This window comes from Equus caballus, chromosome 8 (genome assembly GCF_041296265.1).
Source record: "Equus caballus isolate H_3958 breed thoroughbred chromosome 8, TB-T2T, whole genome shotgun sequence".
In the NCBI taxonomy this organism is placed as follows: Eukaryota; Metazoa; Chordata; class Mammalia; order Perissodactyla; family Equidae; genus Equus; species Equus caballus.
The window spans coordinates 82,849,056-82,867,762 of NC_091691.1; the positions used below are offsets into that span (position 1 = coordinate 82,849,056).

At 37.7% G+C, this 18,707-nt stretch overlaps 1 protein-coding gene across 27 annotated transcripts in view; it reads left to right on the top strand.

The window, feature by feature from the left end:
- The window catches only part of WDR7 (WD repeat domain 7), a 355,616-nt gene that overhangs the window by 290,643 nt on the left and 46,266 nt on the right, over positions 1-18,707 (top strand). The gene's annotated exons all lie outside the window — the stretch shown is intronic.

Here is an 18,707-nt window from a genome sequence, read left to right on the forward strand (position 1 = left end):
GTGGCTCTATAAAAAGGAAACTGATGCTCTATTTGAAACAATGTACTTTTTATACTTTTATAACTTTTTTTGCTTTTATAACATTTTATTACTTATGAAAAATTCTTTTTGATGTTGATCTTGATCTTAATGACTTGATTCTCAAAATGTACCAGTCGGATGGACAAGGCAAATCTAGCCCCATTCTAGATATAAGTGAATTGAAGCTCCAAGACTGAATATCTTATCCCAGAGTCATGCTGTTAGTTAATGGCAAAACCAGGGCTAGGCTCTGCCGTGATCATGGTGAATTTATAATACTCATTAATAAATAGTACCAAGTCATAACTTCTTATGTTTCATTGTAGCATTTATCAATGCTGATATATTCAACCACATTAGAAATTCTGTCCAGCTGTGTTAGATTGATATATTCAGCTGTGTTAGGAATTTCTGGAAGGAATATAAAGAAATTCATAAGGACGTGGCTAAAATTTTAAAGTCTCTTAAATTTAATAGACAATTAGTTCTCCAAAAGCTTCCCTGGCTGCTTTCCATGAAATAGTTCTAAGAGAGGGTAATCAGGTGTTGGGGGTAAAAGTTTCGAGGGTCGGACAAGTTTAGGGGATACCATTTGAATGTGAAACATGTTTCCTTCCGCTTGCCTTCTCCAAGTCTCTAACGTGTAAATGTGTGTCGTACATTTCCTGGGAGTGCCTGGGGTATGCACCGTTTGCCACACGTATGTAACTTGAATGATTTTTTTTGTTTAAGACATTAACTTCTCATTGATGACTGTTTCTTTGCTCTGAACGCTCACTTTGAGCAGTGAAACCACTCTGAATACTTAAAAACTAAGTTACATGTTTATAATCTCTCCTAAGAGATACAGATACTTCAAATAGCATTTTCAGAATCTCTTTTGGTGAGACATTTTTAAAAATTAGAGTATATTATTACTAGCAGTTTTGAGAGAAATAAACTGCAAACATCTACAAGATAAAGACAGAAGAAAAATAAAACAAAATACACATTTCTTTATAGTTTTCTTCCTCCTAAGTGGTCTCAGTGAAGATCTTGGTAACATGCAAAATACATAAATAATTTAAATATCTTATTCTTTTTAATTAAATTACTTGAGATATCCTTATTAATCAAAGACGTTCTTCCTTAACAGGAATTTGTAGTGTCATTCATATTCCATTTTATTTTCTGTACATCATTTCGGTACATTTTAGTATCCCCATGATTTTTTTCTACCTCAGCTTCTTGATTTTGGTACCCAGAATTATCATTAGTGTTATTATTGAATCACTTTTACCTTCCACTTCTGTGTGAAACTGAGGGTTGCCCTTTCACTCATCATTCAGAACATGAAAACAAAGCTAAATCTCTAAAATCAATCTTAACTATTTTTACCAGTTACCGGTCATATCCAGTGACAGTGAGCTCTTAAGGGATTCTCTTAATTCTTTTATGGTGTTAGTGTTGTAGTGTTTGAAATAAGTGAGTCAGCAGTTGAAACAGAATGCACAAGTATGGTCGGCATGTTTAGAAGTGATGGTTTAGAGGTGAGTCAAAGGACTAGGAGATTGGAATAGGATGCAATAAAGTATTTCTGGAGTTAGCTGTTGGAGTCAGTTAACAGAGTGGGACAATTTTCCTAGCATGAGCAAAGACATGGAGATATGACATAAAACATGTAGAGGGATAATTAGTAAATTCACTGGACTCTACGGGTAGGGTTCCAATTAAGTGGGAAGATAGGCATATCCACCTAACTGTGGAGAGTCACGACTGGTGGGAAAATCTGCTATGGCGTCCCCATGATGCCAGAGACAGAGAATAACCATGGGCCCACTGGAAGTGGAGAACCCATGACCAGGGCCTGGAGAGAGTCACATAGGTTCCCTGTCATTGTTTTTAGGCTGGTTGATAAAGATAGAACAGAAAAATTCAATCCCTTTCCCTTACCTTTTGGCATTGGCTTTTTTTTTTTTTTTAATCAGTTTTCTTTCCACCTTCTTTTCCCAAACTAGAATAGAAGATTATGCAAAGCCACAGGATAAATGTGCATATCTGTCTGGAACATGCATTTTACTTACAATGGTTCACAAACTATTGTTCCAATCTGCCGGCTGCTTATTTTAGTAAATAAAGTTTTACTGGAGCACAGCCATGCTCATTTGTGTAAGGATTGTCCATGGCTGCTCTCACACTGTAACGGCAAAAGCTGAACTGTTGTGGCCAGCAAAGACCAGCCACATATATGGTCCACGAAGCCTGAAATATTAATTCTATGACCCCTTTCAGAAAAAAGTTTGCTGACTCCTGACTTAGACAATTGTGGATGAAGAGTTAACTAATTTAACTGAAAAGTGATTTAAAACAGTGTACTGTAATATAGTGAAGAAAAATAGAAACTTGTGTGTCTTGAATCCCATCTCCACCACTTGTTAATTTCTCATAACCTTGGGAAAGTTTCTTAATTTCTCTGAGCCAAAGTTTCCTCACTGTAAATAATGATAGAAATATTTCCTGTTACTGTGAGAAGTAAGGTAGTTTATGTAAAATTCTTAGCACAGTGTCTGCGAAGTATTCCATAAATGCTGGTTATTATATTAAAATAAACTTGAAAATATGTTACATTGCAATTAAATTACATTGGTTTTAGAGAATTTTAAAGATTCAGTTTGAGACATCAGGATGTTTGTAGCCTCTCGGGGCCGGGCGGGCGCACTCCTCAGTTAGGAACGTTAGGTGAAGGGAGGCAGCGCTGCCTTAGGCCAGGCGTAGATTTCCTTTCCCAAGGCTGCTCTCGCCTGTGGTGCTAGGGCTGAATCTCGACTGATTGTGGAAGTCAGAAACTTTGATGCAGTTCCATAGTTAAAATCCTGCTGTGCTGCTGACTGCGTTTTTACTTGGCAGCTGCTAGCAATTTAGGAATATACCTGACTCGATTTTTGCTTAATTTAAAAAAAAAAGTAACTCCCTCTGAAGTGCTTAAATTTTGTTGGCGGGCAGTGATCTTGATAAGCAAGCTAATTGAGTTCCATGAATCTTTAGAGCTACAGGTGTGTGTTTGGTTAACATCAATGGAAATCCTCCCTCTAGCAATAGTTGCTTTTGGTTTGGCAGACTTGATACTCTCACTGATTTTCCAATCCTTTTTGAGCACATTCTTGGTAATAAATAACTACTGGCTCTGTGCAAGATTCTTGCAGGCTCACATTAGCTAGTTTTCCTTATGAGGTTTGTCCTGTCACTTGGAGGTATCTGATCCACTGTGGTAAACCCTAGGCACTTGTTTTCTTTCTTTTGGCATAGTGCTACAAAAAAGGCAGTGATATATGAGAGAAAGAAAGTGTGGCTGAAGGCTTATCTAAATCTTAAATTAGTAAAACTACTTTATTATTGGAAATTTTAAGTAAGTTCCTTAAAGAACTCATTTTTGAAGCCCCATATTTTCTGATGCCTGGTATATAGTAGATGCACAATAAAATACATGTTGATCAAATAAAACACACTGAGTCTTTGGGATAAAAAATATAAAATATGATATGGTAAATGAAAACAAAGTATACCTTAATTATAACAAAAATATATTTTAAATTTGGGTATAGTTATATTTTGGTATGTCAGAATCACCTCATCAAATTGTTGTTTCTCTATAAGGGATAATAGAATATCTTTTCAGAAATAGCGTAGAGAACTTCTGATGAGTCACAAAAGATATACATGTATGTTTCTGTAGTGGACCATGACCAGGCCTGCCATAGGCCAGATAACGAAAGGAAAAAATAGAAGCAAAGATTGATTGTACGTATAGAACTGGCAACTGAGGTCTATCTATAATCCTGTATAAAGCAGGAGGTAAGTTCTAAAAGGCTGATGTGTGCCCCGTCACAACGAGCTGCAGGTTGAGCTCCTCTGGCCTTGCACATTCCTTGCTCCGTGTGAATGGCTACCTTGACTTTGAATTTCAGATGTGTCTCCATGAGGGAGGAGACCACAGGGCTTCACTTCCTTCACTTACTTTACCCCTATCTTCTGAGTGTGCTCTGCCCTGCCCCTTTGCTAATTCAGTAGTATTGAAGTGAAAGCAACCCTGAACTCTGTCCAAATCCATTTTAGCTTGTGTCTTTAAACCTTGATTCATCCCGCTGTTGTCCAGCCTGGCTTACCTTCATTCTTCGGCTAACAAGACTTCACTGACTGGTCCAGCCATGGTGCTACATGCAGGCATCTGCCAAGCATCTGCTTAAACTAATGAGAAAACCAGAAAAACCACAACTACCTCAAAGTGAATATTGAATATGAGGAAGATTGCCTCATTGTTTTCCTATAAAGCTCCTCTTCCCTTGTTCCCATTTTTCCTCAACTGCAAAGTAATTTTGAGAACTAGTCTTATTAGCTTGTGGGGAGCATCTAATTCATTCATTGTGGCTCCTGGGCATGAGTCCTGGAGCAAATATAATTTTGGGGAATTATGTTTAAGAAAAAAATTAGAGGCTTGTGCAAAATATATATATAATATATAGAAAATATTATATAAATATTAAAAATTTCATTAGCTTCATGGTAAATCTATCTTTACTGGCTTCGTTTAAAAAAGCATTTTGTAACCCTTTCTGTAGCTACCATTCTACCTCTCTCCTTTCTCTTACTATTTTATGTATTGAATGACTGGTCTATAGCATGCCCCCTGTCCCACACCTTCCAGCTTTCACCTTTACAGGGTGAGTGAAACCACACACTCAAACATCACTGGGATTCTTTTGCCACACTATTAGCAAGGTGTCCCTTGACCCCTTGGTGTAGTTTAATATAACTGACTTTCCTCTCTCTAGAATTCTGTCTTCCCTTGACTTTTGTTGCACTATGATTTGTCTTGATTTTCATTTTATCATATCCTTAGCTGGAGTCTTAATTTCTTGGGGTATCCTAATGTTATTATTCCATTTAATCAATTCCGTATTATTACATTGATAATAACAATAATGTTATTATTTCACTGCCCAGAGCATAGGTTTCTTCATTCATCTGTTCTGTTTCCTGACTTCGGCTAAAAATCCATGCGTTATTGTTGACCCCAGCTAGTCCCTCTGAGCAGTTAAGACAAATCAGGTCAATGGGCTGGGCCCAGCCTAAACTCCAGCCTTGTGGCTTTTGACTATCTACTAGACATTTACATTTAGCTATTTCGTCATTGTCTCAAATTCAGTGTGTTGGAAAATCTCTCCAACCCCTACTTTCTACCAGCATCTTTTCTAACCTACCTTTTTCTGTTAATAGCACAGTAATATAATGACACCACAATTCATCCTACCTCTCCTCTACCCGTCTATATACAGTCACTGAGTTTAGTTAACTTTCTTTAGCTGTATACCTGAAATCTACTGTTTCTTCTGCTAATAGCCTGAAGTAAGCCCTTAACCTGTTCTTCAAGGCCTTTGAGATTCTGCCTTTGATCATCATACATAATCCCCTCCTCCTTCCAGCTACATTTTATTCAATAACACCTTCCTCTGTTGTTGCCTATCATGATCCTCTCCCAGATTACATAGGAAGCATTCAAAAATATCTCTTGGGTGATTTGTTGCAAACACACTGAAGATTGAGAATTACTCCTTTTCAGTTATATTTGTCTTTAGATTATATTGAAATATCTGACCCCACTGAGTATGTGCAGTTAATATATACTCATAGGTAAAGCACTCCTGGTGAACAAAAATGCTGAGGATAACCCACATTAAAATAATGAATATTGGCTCTTTTTCATTAATGTTTCTTTTGAAATTTGTTTTTGACCATCTTTTGAATTCCTTACACCCCTTGTAAGTTATACAACCCTCTCACATTCTTTATTTGTACCCATATTTATGATTCACATAAATTATAATTATTTCTTTGATGGTATTTGTAATATACCAAATTTAATGTTAAATTCAACTAGCAAGTTATTTATTTCCTTTTCCTTGCTCAAGAAGGCAGCATTAGAGTAGATTCTGGAGCCAGACTGCCAGGGTTCAAATCCTTACTCAGGACGTAGTAGTTTTAAGCAAGTTACTTAAATTCTTTGGGCTTTAGTTTATTCATTTATAAAATGGGCACAATAACCTTCATAACACTGTATTGTAAAGATTAAAAGACTAAATATCTGTAAAGGAAATGTCAGTCAAAGTAAGTGCTTAAAAACTGTCGTAGTTATTATTTCGTCACTGGTTAAGTAAGGTGTGATCTGTCAGCCCGTCCTGTTGCCTCCTGCTGCTGTGTGTACGACTTCACAGCAGCAGGATCTGATACAATTTCTTAGGAATTTTTTCTTTTTTTGCTGCTCTGTTTTCCAGGGTCATTTGATTAATCTTACAAGTAGAATGAATAGAATGTCAAACCAAGTAATTAGCACATCTTAAGATACTTAATGATCTGTCCTCACCCATCTATGTTTAATAATTCTTCCTTTGTCTATCCTGATTTTTTCCATAGCATTAATCTGTTGTCCTACTGATAAATTTTTCTTTAGTAATTTTTTGAAATCATTGTAAATATTAGTTTTAATGTTGCTGCTATATTAAAATCTTTGAGATTTTAAGATGAGATTTCTGAGATGAAAAATCTTTTCATTTTTGAGTCCAGTATTCTCAACTGCTGGCATACCTGTCACTCCTAGGCCCATCTGTTTGCATATATTTAAAGTCTTAAATTAATTAACTGCCACTGGGTTTTTTCCAAGTACTTTATTACTGTCTAATTTTTCACATCTATTTTCTTCACCATCCTTTTTAAGATATAAAAGATTAGATCAATTCAGCAGTTTTATTGTTATTAATTTTCAGTTTCTCATTTGTCAGATGATATAATTTTCTGTGTAGTTTCTCTTGTTTTCAACAGGGATAGTTGTGAATATTCTCTTTCTTTCTCTCATTTGCATATCTTATTATTTATCCCTTCATTATTTATCTATTTAAATTTGGTCTAGTTTATTTGTAAACTTACTTTTAATGTAAATCACAAGGCTTTTTTGCTGCATTGGTGGCTGTTTTTGTAAGTCAAAAGGAAACTATAGTTAGAATCTTAAGGTTTGTTGTTACCTGATTTTTATTAGGTTTGTAGTTGGTCTAAAATTTTTTCATTCTGCTTTATCTCCTTATCTGGCAGGCTATGGCCAGTCCACAATCAGTTTCTCCTTTTTGTCAACATGATGCTTCCCATAACAATTTTTTTTTCTGATGAAAGTATTTTGTTTCCATTCGCAATAGTAATGATCTGTTGATACCTAGCCAGTCAAAATTGAGCAGTTTGTATAATTTCCATCCCCGCATGAGAAGTCTAGATATAACGCTTGAACGCTTGGCATTTACATGAGAGCAAAGGAAGAGGAAGACATGTAGCAGCTGGTGAAGGAGGAAGTCCACCTGTCTTTTTCTCTGGCATTCCATCTTTTTCCAAAATGAAATATGTTGATTGCTTCTTCAGGTTATAAATGTAATTTATGCTCATTTAAAAAAATAACATCAAACAATAACAAAATATTTAAAGTGAAAAGTTCAAGTTCACTATAACCTGTCCCTTAGAGTTAACTCCTGTTTAGCTGTGTGTTGTAAATGTTTTGTGAATCTTGTTTCTGTGATGTACAAATATTATTCCCTCCTTCTCCCCAATAATTTAGTAGTTTTCTGCAACCTGTTTTTATTTTTTCTTAACCATGTGTCATCTCTGTGAGTCCATACAACTCCTTCAATAATAGCAACTATGTATTGAGTGCCTACTGTTAGCTGTAAACAAAACCAGCATGGATCCTGCCCTCATGGAGCTTCTATTCTAGTGAGTGAAGACAAACAAGGAACTACACAAAATATCAGACAGCGGTATGATAATACAAAGGGACGACAGGCTACCTACTTTAGATTAGGTACTCAGGGGTGAGCACATTGAGGGGGTGGCGCTTAACCTGAAACTGTGCAACCATCAGAAGAAGAGAGTTATAAGGACAAGGAGCAGTTAGTACAAAAACTAAGATGGGAACAACTTTGAAAAAGTTTGAGGAACAGAAAGAAGGCAAGGGCAGTGGGCGTTTTGTGAGCAAGTGGAAGATGGATTTGGATGGAGTTGGATAGAAAGGCAGGGATCCGATCATGGAGGCCAGGTTGGAAACTCAGATTTTATTCTAGGGTTATGGGATACCATTAGAGAATTTTAAGCAGAGAAATTATATGATCTGTTTTTTTTTACAGTTACTTTTTGATTGTTGTTCTTGGAAGGCTTTTGTTCTTTATTTCACAACATTGGAATCATAATAAACACACTACTTTGCAATTTTTAAAAAATCTTAGTAGTATATCATAGCTAGACTTCCAGGCCAAAAACCATTGCTCTAACATGTTCTTTATAAAATATAAAATACTGTATTCAACTATTTTTCTTCTAATGAAATGTTCATATTAAGTCCAGATTTGTGTTCCTACAAATGAGGCTGCAGTAAACATCTTTGGATATACATTGGTATACACCGGTGCTTTTCTCTCTGTAGGATAGATTCCAAAAAGGAGAATTGCTTTGATCCTTTTTTGTTTTAAAAGATTACTGGATACTGAGCTGGGACTAGGGTTATTGCAGTAGAGACAGAGAAAAGTGGACAGAAAGGGATATGTTTTCCAAGTAGAGCCAACAAATCTTAATGGTTGTTCAAATGTAGGGTGCAGGGTAGGGGAGATAAGGGGGAGGCAGTGGTAAGAGAAAGAGAAGAATTTAAGGGTGACTCAGATTTGAGTCGTGAGCAACCACATGGATTATGGTGCCATTAATGACGAGGAGAAAAGCAGGCTAGGAGTAGGGATGGAGGTTAAGACTTAGGTGTGGGTCATATTAAATCTGAAGGGCTACTTTAATCCATTTGAATGACTACGTAGTATTCCAACATACAGATGTAGGAAAATTCATTAACCAATCCTCTGTCAGTAAACATTTAACCCCCACCCCCAAATTTCTCACCATTATAAACAGTGCTACCTCAAACAGCTTTATTTATATAACTTTTTGTGCTTATCTGATTTTTTTTTATAGTACATTCCTGGATATACAATGCTAGGTCAAAAAATCTTACATTGATTGTCAGAATGCTCTGAAACTATTTCCCCAAAGTTTATAAGCCGTAGGTTTCTCCACGCACTCCCTAATATTCCTGTGACTAATGGAATGACTCTTGAACCACAGTTATTCTTATAAAAAATGAAGCCCCACGGTTGATCTATTTTGCCTCCTTTATTTGTCATCTTAGACAACAGATTGTTTATTCATTTATTCATGATTTATTACTTATAAAAAAATGTATGATGGCTCTTCTCTATGCCAGACACTGTATTATATGCAAAAGATCAAAAAATAAATATGAACTGTTTCTACCCTCAAGGAACTTACAATCTAGTATGGAAGACAGACAGAAACCCATAGTTGACATACTATGATCATCCTTTCCAGGAGGGTAGTCTGGTGTGTTGTGGGAGAACACAGGAGGAGCACCGGCCCGGATTTGTTTAGGAGTCTAGGGAGAATGGTCTGGAAGGGCTCTCTAAAGGAGAAGACATCTGAACTTAGCCATTAACAATTAGGAGTTAGGGAAAGAAGGGGAAGGGCAGGGGACATTATTTCAGGCAGAAGGCACAACATCTGCAAAGCCCAGAGGAACAAGAAAGCCCAGGGGAAGCATGCTTATCAAAAACTACAGAAGTTTTTCCTGATACATGTGAATGGCACAAATTACAGCAATTTTCAAATTGGCATTATACTGGGAAGTACACAAATCTTATGTGAAAAACAGTTGTTCTGATAGATAAGTAGAGACACCTCCTAGCTGTGATTTATTAAATGCTAAGTCAGTAACATAGATTTTATAAATAAAGTTACATACTGTTAGCAAAATGCTAAAGAAATTATACTGGCATTTTCTATTAACTAACAGTATTTTTAGGAAAAGAGGGGCTTGGCAAGATATGAAAATGTTTTCAGCATGGGATATAAAGCATTCTACTGAAAATAAACCAGTGTAATCTTCTATAGTACATTTAATTCTGGCAAGCATTCTAAGGCTACTATATATCAAAAGAAAGCTGGTATTCAAGGCTCAACGGAAATGTCAGCAAACACACCTATATTAACAGAAGTTTGGAAAACAATGTGTTCTTCTCTCTAAAAATAACAAAGATTTTACTTCTAGTTAGGAGGAGCAATGGACCTTAGGGATCCAGTGGACAGTAAGATTGATGTTTCTTTAAGGCAGAGTCTTGAAGCTTCAGGCACAGTTTTCGCTGAGAAGTCTATAACGCTTATACATCAAGAACACTTGTGTGGTGATTGTAAAAATTGCAGGAAGACTTGACCACAGTACTTAGTCAGACAGCGACATTTTAGGTATTTTCTTCCTGCTCTTCAGCAGCTGATTTTATGGCAGGTGCTTCCTATGGCATTCTGGAGCAACAACCAGAAATATGGCGTGAGGGGCGTAGTAAGATGAATGGTTGGAGAAGACAATGGCTTCCTGACAATGTGTTGAAGAATTACCTAACAAGCTCCCCATTTTAAAAGTGGAATGCTGTTTAGAGAAGAAGTTCTAGGAAGAGAAACACATATCTGGAACAATGCTTGAAATCAGATCCTCGTTTATTTTGAAAGTTTTAAAATTTTAAAAGAATATTTTTAACTGACTGTGTAGCGGAGTAGTTTCCTGTTGTTTATTTAGTCACCACTCACTGAGTATTTCTTATATCTGTGTTATACTTTGAACAGCAGTATTCAAGATTTTTGCACCAAGAAAGAAAATTAAATTCTTGGTAATATCTCTAATTGGAAATACATGAGACAGAGTTCTACTGTTTACAAATCCAACAGTTATTACAATATCCCTGCAAAAACATTAGTTAGACTAAAATTTATTTTGGTTCTCAGAATTCACTTCATTTTTCATCTACATTTCTCAGTGCCATTCAATTTCCTTCCTAGCCCTTCTCTTTCCCCTCAACGTATTAAAAAAATGAAAGTATAAATGTCTATTCCACATAAATTTAATCCACAAAATTAGAAAGTATTAGGTAGGAGAGTCACAGTACGTTAAGTTCATTTTGGACTCACTGCCTTGTATTCTTTATTGTACGGTATTTGAACAAGGCTTGGCGTAGAGTTCAGTAAATATGAATCAGAAGTACTCTAAAACGTATATAATGAGGACATCAGTCTGTAGTTTATGATAGATTCTAAAGAGATGTTGATGACCATTTAAAGGAGCTGCTTGTCAAAATTTGGTAGCTCCTATCTCAAATGGAGCTCCTAATGGAGCTCATGTCTAGTGGGAAGGAGGCAGACACACAGGTGCCGTGAAAACCCACAGCTCCAGCACTGTCAGCACCAGCAGTTGCTCAGTTAATCAAAAATGTTGCTCAAGTGTGGAATCATGTAAAATGGTATCTATCTTAGCATTCATTTTAATTTAAGTCTTATAAAGATAATTTTATTTTCCATCTCTTTTGATGTAAGACCAAGGTCTTATCTTTATTGGTCCATCGATTACAGTTCTGGAACATTTTTCTTCCTAAACCATACCTGCTTCTGTTTCTTTAAGTGGATTGAAAAATTGAAAATACTTACAAACCAGTCTCAGAGTATAATCCTAGATGTTTATGGTTTTTCCGGTTTTTTACAGTTGTCTCACTTACTCCTAATTTCATGAGTGTGCATATGTTTTTATAAAGCCTTCTTCCCGCTCATATTTTATAGTTTTGTTTTATAATTAATTTAACTACATATTTATATTGACAAGCACAGCTAGCATAGCTTTGGTTAACTACAGGACACAGAGCTCACCTGGTGGAAGCAGTAGCAAGTGGGCCTATTAGCCACTGGCATTCCCCACGTGGTGGGCATCAGTCAGGATATTTTACAGAAGGAATAGAGAGTATTGGATAACCCCAACAGTCAGTAAAGTGGAACTCAGTTAAGAGATATTGTTATAATACCTTCAATACATGGAACCTACAAGTATTTACAGGCACTATGAAATGCAGAAGACAGTCACTACTTGGGTGAGCAAGGTATTTATAGTCTAGTAAGGATCACAGAGATGAAGCAAATAAGTGCAGTATAGTGTTTCGGTGCTGCAATAGAATGTGACAGACCACAAAGGAGATGGGAAATCCTATGGAGGTAGGAGAAAAGAACGAGAAAAGTTCATGAAGAAAGAGCTATTTGAGCTGAATCTTGAGTAGGTGTTTCATAGGTACATATGGAAGAAGAAAACTTTTCAGGGAGAGGATGAAGCATCAACAAAAGCATAGAGACATTATTTAGCTTATAGTGCATTCCGGAAACCAGAAGGTTTTTTGCTATGCCAAGAGCAAAGATTGCAAAGGAGTGTGGCAGTGTGATAGAAGAGGAGAGAGACACAGCCTAGTAGTTAAGGGATGAGGTCATGGTAAGCCTTTCCTGGATAGATTACTTCACAGTTTCGTGTCTCATAGGTCAGCAGTGACAAACACAAATGCCTGCAGAGACCAAGCAGGGATCATAAATTAGTACAACAAGGTGAGCCCTCTTGGTTTATCTTTCATTTTTCATTTTTGATAGCACCATCCAAAAATATTTCTTTCTTTTTAACACTACTCTGTATTTAAAAAAAAATAAAACAACAGTGTAAACTCTTAATAAAATGCCAACTAATATTCTACTTGAGCGTTAGGGATAGAATTGGGAGGAGTGGGGACTATGGTCGACTGGAGAGCACATGCTCCGTGTAAAGGGATCAGCCTTGTCTCAGATCCTGTCAATTGGTGCCATGAGGAATTATGAACCTAGTGTTGCCTGATCTTCTGATTTTTCAAGATAAGCTGAGGGGCCAGCCCGGTGGCGCAGCAGTTAAGTGCGCATGTTCTGCTTTGGCGGCCCAGGGTTCGCCGGTTGGATCCCAGGTGCGGACATGGCACTGCTTGGCACAGCATGCTGTGGTAGGCATCCCACATATAAAGCAGTGGAAGATGGGCACGGATGTTAGCTCAGGGCCAGTCTTCCTCAGCAAAAAGAGGAGGATTGGCAGCAGATGTTAGCTCAGGGCTGCTCTTCCTCAAAAAAAAAATCAATAAGCTGAAAATCTGAGTTTTTGTTTAAAAACCTCCCAATTTTTAAATGCTAGTGACTGATTTTTAAAGTTTTTAGAGTATATAAATCAGTACTATGCCATGCATGTTAGTTCATTCAGAGAAACCATTTGAAAAGGTTTAAGCAGGGGAGCAACAGGATCAGATGTTCTGCTTTGGAAGGTCAGGACTGCAGAGGATGGGTTGAAGGTTTGCCTTTTGAGGCTTTGGTACCAGTCCAGGCAAGAGTAGATCAGGGCTTGGTTGGTATCAGTGGTGACTGGGTGAAAAACAGGATGAAGTAGAGCGAGTAGATTATGAAAAGCCTTAAAACACAATATTTTACATATATACACTAAGTTAAAATATAAATTGATGCCATAATGAACAAGTAAAAGCAGCTTTTTTGTGTGTGTGAGGAAAATTGGCCCTAAGCTAACATCCATTGCCAGTCTTCCTCTTTTCGTTGAGGAAGATTAGCCCTGAGCTAACATCTGTGCCCATCTTCCTCTATTTTGTATGTGGGACGCCTCCACAGCATGGCTTGAAGAGCAGTGTGTAGGTCTGCACCAGGGATCTGAACCTGCGAACCCCAGGCCACCGAAGCGGAACTCATGAACCTAACCGCTACACCACTGGACTGGCCCTAACATATTATGGAAAAAAAAAAAAAAGGATGGGCTGTATGTATGAACTGGTAGGGAAGACAGATATGTAGAAGGAAAGATTTAGTTTCGGCATAGAGAGGAATTTTAAAAATAAAAATTGTGGAATTGTTGGAAAGATTCAATAGTTAGGATATTTCATCTACAAAGTAACAGAAGCTACAAAAGAGGCTTTAAATTAAAAAACTTATTATTTCCTGTAACAAAACATCCAGAGGTAGCTGGTGAAATGAGTAGCTCAGTGGTATCGGCAGGGGTTGTGGTCTTCCCATCTCTGTGTTCCACTGTATTCAGTGTGTTGGTCTCCTAGGCTGAACTGCCTCAAGGTGCAGGGTGGCTGCCACAGAATCAGCAATCTATAGAGAGGATACCATCCAGAGGCAGAAAGAAGTTTTAAGAACAAGTACACCCTCTGAGAAAGGCTGTTCTCATGTCTCAATTGACCAAAATTGCATCACAAACCCATGTTTAAAACTGTTGCTGGCAAAGAGAATGGAATTATCATGACTGACTAGTTGAGATTCACTTCTGAGATAGCAGAAGGCTGTCACCCTCCCTGAGCACAGGGGATTGGCCTGAGGAAGGCCACCAACATTTGCCTCCCCAGGGGAATTTGGTAACATCTTCCCTGGAGCAACATCAGATCTGATGAACAGGAAAAGAGGGTTGATGGCAGACTGCCCTTGCACGCGCTATCTTTGAGAACTTGAACAAGTCACTGGCCCTACTTAAACCAGTTTCCCCACCCCTAAAGTGGGAATATTGTTAGGTCCTCTGGATTCGTTTAGCTCACGTGTGTAAGATATTTAGTTTCATGACTTTTATGTTTTAACTGCTCAATAAATGGTGGTGGTGGGTTGATTAAAAGTCATCTTTAAAGGTCAGTCTAGTTTTGAGTTCCTGAGTTTGAAAGAGAACTTTTTGTCTTGGTTTGAGAACAAAACTCGGGGCCAGCCCGATGGTGCAGCAGTTAAGTTTGCCCGTTCTATTTCAGTGGCCCAGGATTTGCTGGTTTGGATCGTGGGTGCGGACATGGCACTGCTTGTCCAGCCATGCTCTGGCAGGCGTCCCACATATAAAGTAGAGGAAGATGGCACAGATGTTACCTCAGGGCCAGTGTTCCTCAGCAAAAAAGAGGAAGTTTGGCCGCAGATGTTAGCTCAGGGCTAAGCTTCCTCAGGAAACAAAAAACAACTCTAACCAATAGGAAACATTTAACAACTAAATAGGCTAGTAATAAAGTTACTTTAAAAGTATCAGCTTTCCCCTTTATTCACACAAAAGTAGTGAGTTGGGATGGAAAAGAACAGGATAAGCCTCAGGAGATCTGCCTCTGATCCCTTCCCCTGCCCTGTCGGAGGCCAAGGGCCCCTTCCCTTCACTGCGTTGGAAGGAGAGGATTGCCCTTGATTTCCTTACGCTGTCCCTCATCCCTTCCAGCTCAGCTGACTTTTGCTTCTGCTTCAGAGCTCTGAACAGCCACACTGGAAGACAGAGTAGGTGCTTAGAAATAACTTGCGTTTATTCTTTTGAGTGTTTATTTAAGCAATTCTGCTGTTCCCTAAATTTACATCTTTATCTAGAATCTTCATTAATAAGGAGAAAGGTATTAAAAACATAGTTTACTTTAAAAGGAATGACAGGAGCTAAAAAACATCTCTATAATGGCCACTACACCAAAGGAAATGCTTCTTTCTTCTATGTCCTGAGAGTGTCCGTTTGTAGTAATCAGAAAGCCAGCTCCCTTAAGCCTCTTGATCTTTAGGCAAACATCACAGCATATGGCATTGTTACCATGTTGCTGTAATTTATGTAAATGTGTTGTCAGAGATGAATTAAAACTTAAAGTTGTAAATCTACAAGGACACAGCTATAACTCACACAGATTTATTGCTTATAGACACGTATATCAAGCCTCTGGAATTACTGCCTCTACTGTAGACAGAGGTTAAAGAAGAAGGTAACAACTTACATGCCATTATACATACACAGCAGTTTGTCATTCATTCGTAGTGGTATGAATACAAAATACAGCAGGTGGACCATCCTTCACCCAACACCGTCTAATTGGCAAATTTCAGCAGGAATACTGAAAGACAGATCACCAAACAAGGAGTCCGAAAATTTAGTCTTGGACCCAGTTACTAACTTTGTTACTTAACTTCTCTGAGCCTAAGTTTACAGGTACAAGACTATTTTTTAAAAACCTATTAGTACCACCCCAATACAGTCTGCATAATATTTGTGAGGTATCCATACATTCATTCATTCATTCATTCAACAAATGTTTATTGAGCGCCTACTCTATATATCAGGCACACATTATTTTTTTAGGCTGAAAGAAATAATTTAGTCCAACATCCTTATTTTTGAAAAAAAACAAAGTGAGGCCAGAAAGATGAGGTGCTTTACAGAAGGATGTGAAGGGGCATTTGAAATTGCAAAATGTATACAAGGGGAAATAATTATTAATTGCAATACGAGGCCAATATCTCCTTTATATGATGATGTATGTGTGTTTAGCTCTCCATGGATGTTTCCATCTGTCTAGGAGTTCCTTTTATATAGATTCAGTGGGCATTGTCATTTAGCATTGTTCTTTCCAAACCAGATGACATATCAGAATTATGTAGGAAATTTCAAAATAGATTCCTCCTACCTCAGACCTTCTGAATCAGAATCTCTGAGGCAGGGACTCAGATATCTACATTTTTATAGGGTGCTCCCAGGTATTTCTAAGGCAGACTAGAGTTGAGAAACTCTGAGTTTACCAAATAAAATAACAGCTTCTATGAGGAATAAGTAATGTGTGAATTATTGTGAATTACCATTTTAAGTCCCCATGGACTATAAAATCAAATAGTTTAAAAATAAGGACAAACAGCTTGCGTTAGGTCTAGAATCATATAGACTGAAGTGGGGCCTTAAGATGAGTGGAATTTGATGGGGGCAGTGGGGGTTATTACCATTGAAAAGGCAATGTAGCAACATTGAAAAAGACTTAGAGGAGAAAAATCCATCCTATTCCTCCCCCCTGGAGATTTTATGTTTCTGAATTACTTATTTACATGTATAGCTATTTATAGGTATTTGCCATCATAGTCTGTCTACGTGTCCTTATATTTGCTTTGAAATATTACGTGAAATCATAAAATTTCAGTTTATGAGATCTTAGTTACTCCTTTCTGTGCGGAAATTTCTCTGCTGTCCTGAGCTGATTGGAGGCCAGAGGTCGTAGATTTTCATATTTGCATATGAGAATTTTTCTGTTATGTTATGCAAGCCCACCCTGACAGAGCTTTAAGCAACTACTGTGGGGTACATATAACCTCCTTTTCTCTTCACAGGCCCTGTTCTGTTGAGTTTTCTGGTCTTCAAATTACAGCATGAGGGAGCTTTTACCAGATAAAATCACTAACAGAAAATGTGCTTACAGGAGTCACCAGTATCTTGTTCACCCCTTATAGCTTTGTCCCTAATTGGGAGTTTTCTCCAACTACTTAGATACAGCACACAATTCAAGATTTCTCTATCTCTGGATATCTCTCACAATCTGCTAGGATCCTTTCCCTTGCTGCAGCATCCATTCAAATGTATTAATTTAACAAATATTAAGTATTTACTGTGTACCAGCTACAATGTTAGTGCTACACACTATTGAAATAATACGTTTCTATGTAATGATTATGAGGAACTAAACTTCCTCCAGAGATATAATTGGAAGAATATTTTTAGCTGCCTTGCTTTTCCAAGTTGTGGATCCAGTGACATTCCCATTATAAGAGCCACTTCTGTATTTGGGGAAAACACTAAGCATTTAGTTTGTCAATACATCCTTAATAATATGCTAAAAGAAATGATACACCAAAGAGATTTTATAGCAGAGTGAAAGAGACAAGACTGGAGAGATGGGCCAGAGCTAGGTCGCAGAGGCCCTTGAGTCATGAGGAATTTTGTTATTATCCTAAATGCGGTGGGAAGCCATTAAGAGTTCTAAGCAGGTGACCTGATCTGCTTTAACTGCTATGTGGGGAATGGATTGAAGGAAGACAAAAGTGGAAATGGGAAGACCAGTTACAAGGCTATTCCAGGCTAGCGATGACAAGTCTAGACATGTATGCGGACAATGAAGATAGAAATTGACTGATTTGAGATGAATTTGAAGATAAAATTGAACTCATGATAAATTTAGCATGCTAATTGAGAGAGTGATGTGTTGAGGATGATTCCCGGGTTTTTGGTGTGAGCAAGTGAATAGATGGGAAACATTGGGAGGGGAGCAGATTTGTGGAATAAGAGGTGGTAGAAAATTAATCACTCAGTTTTTGATGTTAATTTTTGAGATGCCTAGTAAACATTCATGTGGAGCTGTCAAATACGTAGCTACATGCATGGCTCTAGAGATGAACATTTAGACATTATTGGCATGTTGATGTGTTTAGAGCCATGGCAGTGGATGAGTATATGGTGAGAAGAAAAGCGCCTGGGACAAAGCGCTAGAACACTTCAATGTTTAAAGATCAGATGGAAGAGATGCATCTGGCAAAAAACATAAGAATGGATGGTTTGAGGGCATGAAGGAAATCAGAAGACTTTGGTGTCTTTAAGACCTAAAGAGGAGACTCATGGAGGAAATGCTGCTGAAAGGTTAAGATAAAAATTAAGAGGAGTCTATCAGATTTGGCAACAGAAGGTCGTTGGTGACTAGAAAAGCAGCCTCAGGGCAGTAGTAGGGGTGGAAGCCTGGCAGTGGTGGAGCAAGGGGCAGCAGACTTGTGCAGACCACTCTTTGAAGAAGTGTAACTGGAAAATGAGAGGGAGAAGAGAGGTAGCTAGGAGTAAATGTGGCATCAAGAGAGTTTTGCTTTTAAAGATACGTATTTTCAAATGTGCTACAGAATATCTAACGACTGAAGGAGAACACCTGACACATGGTATACCA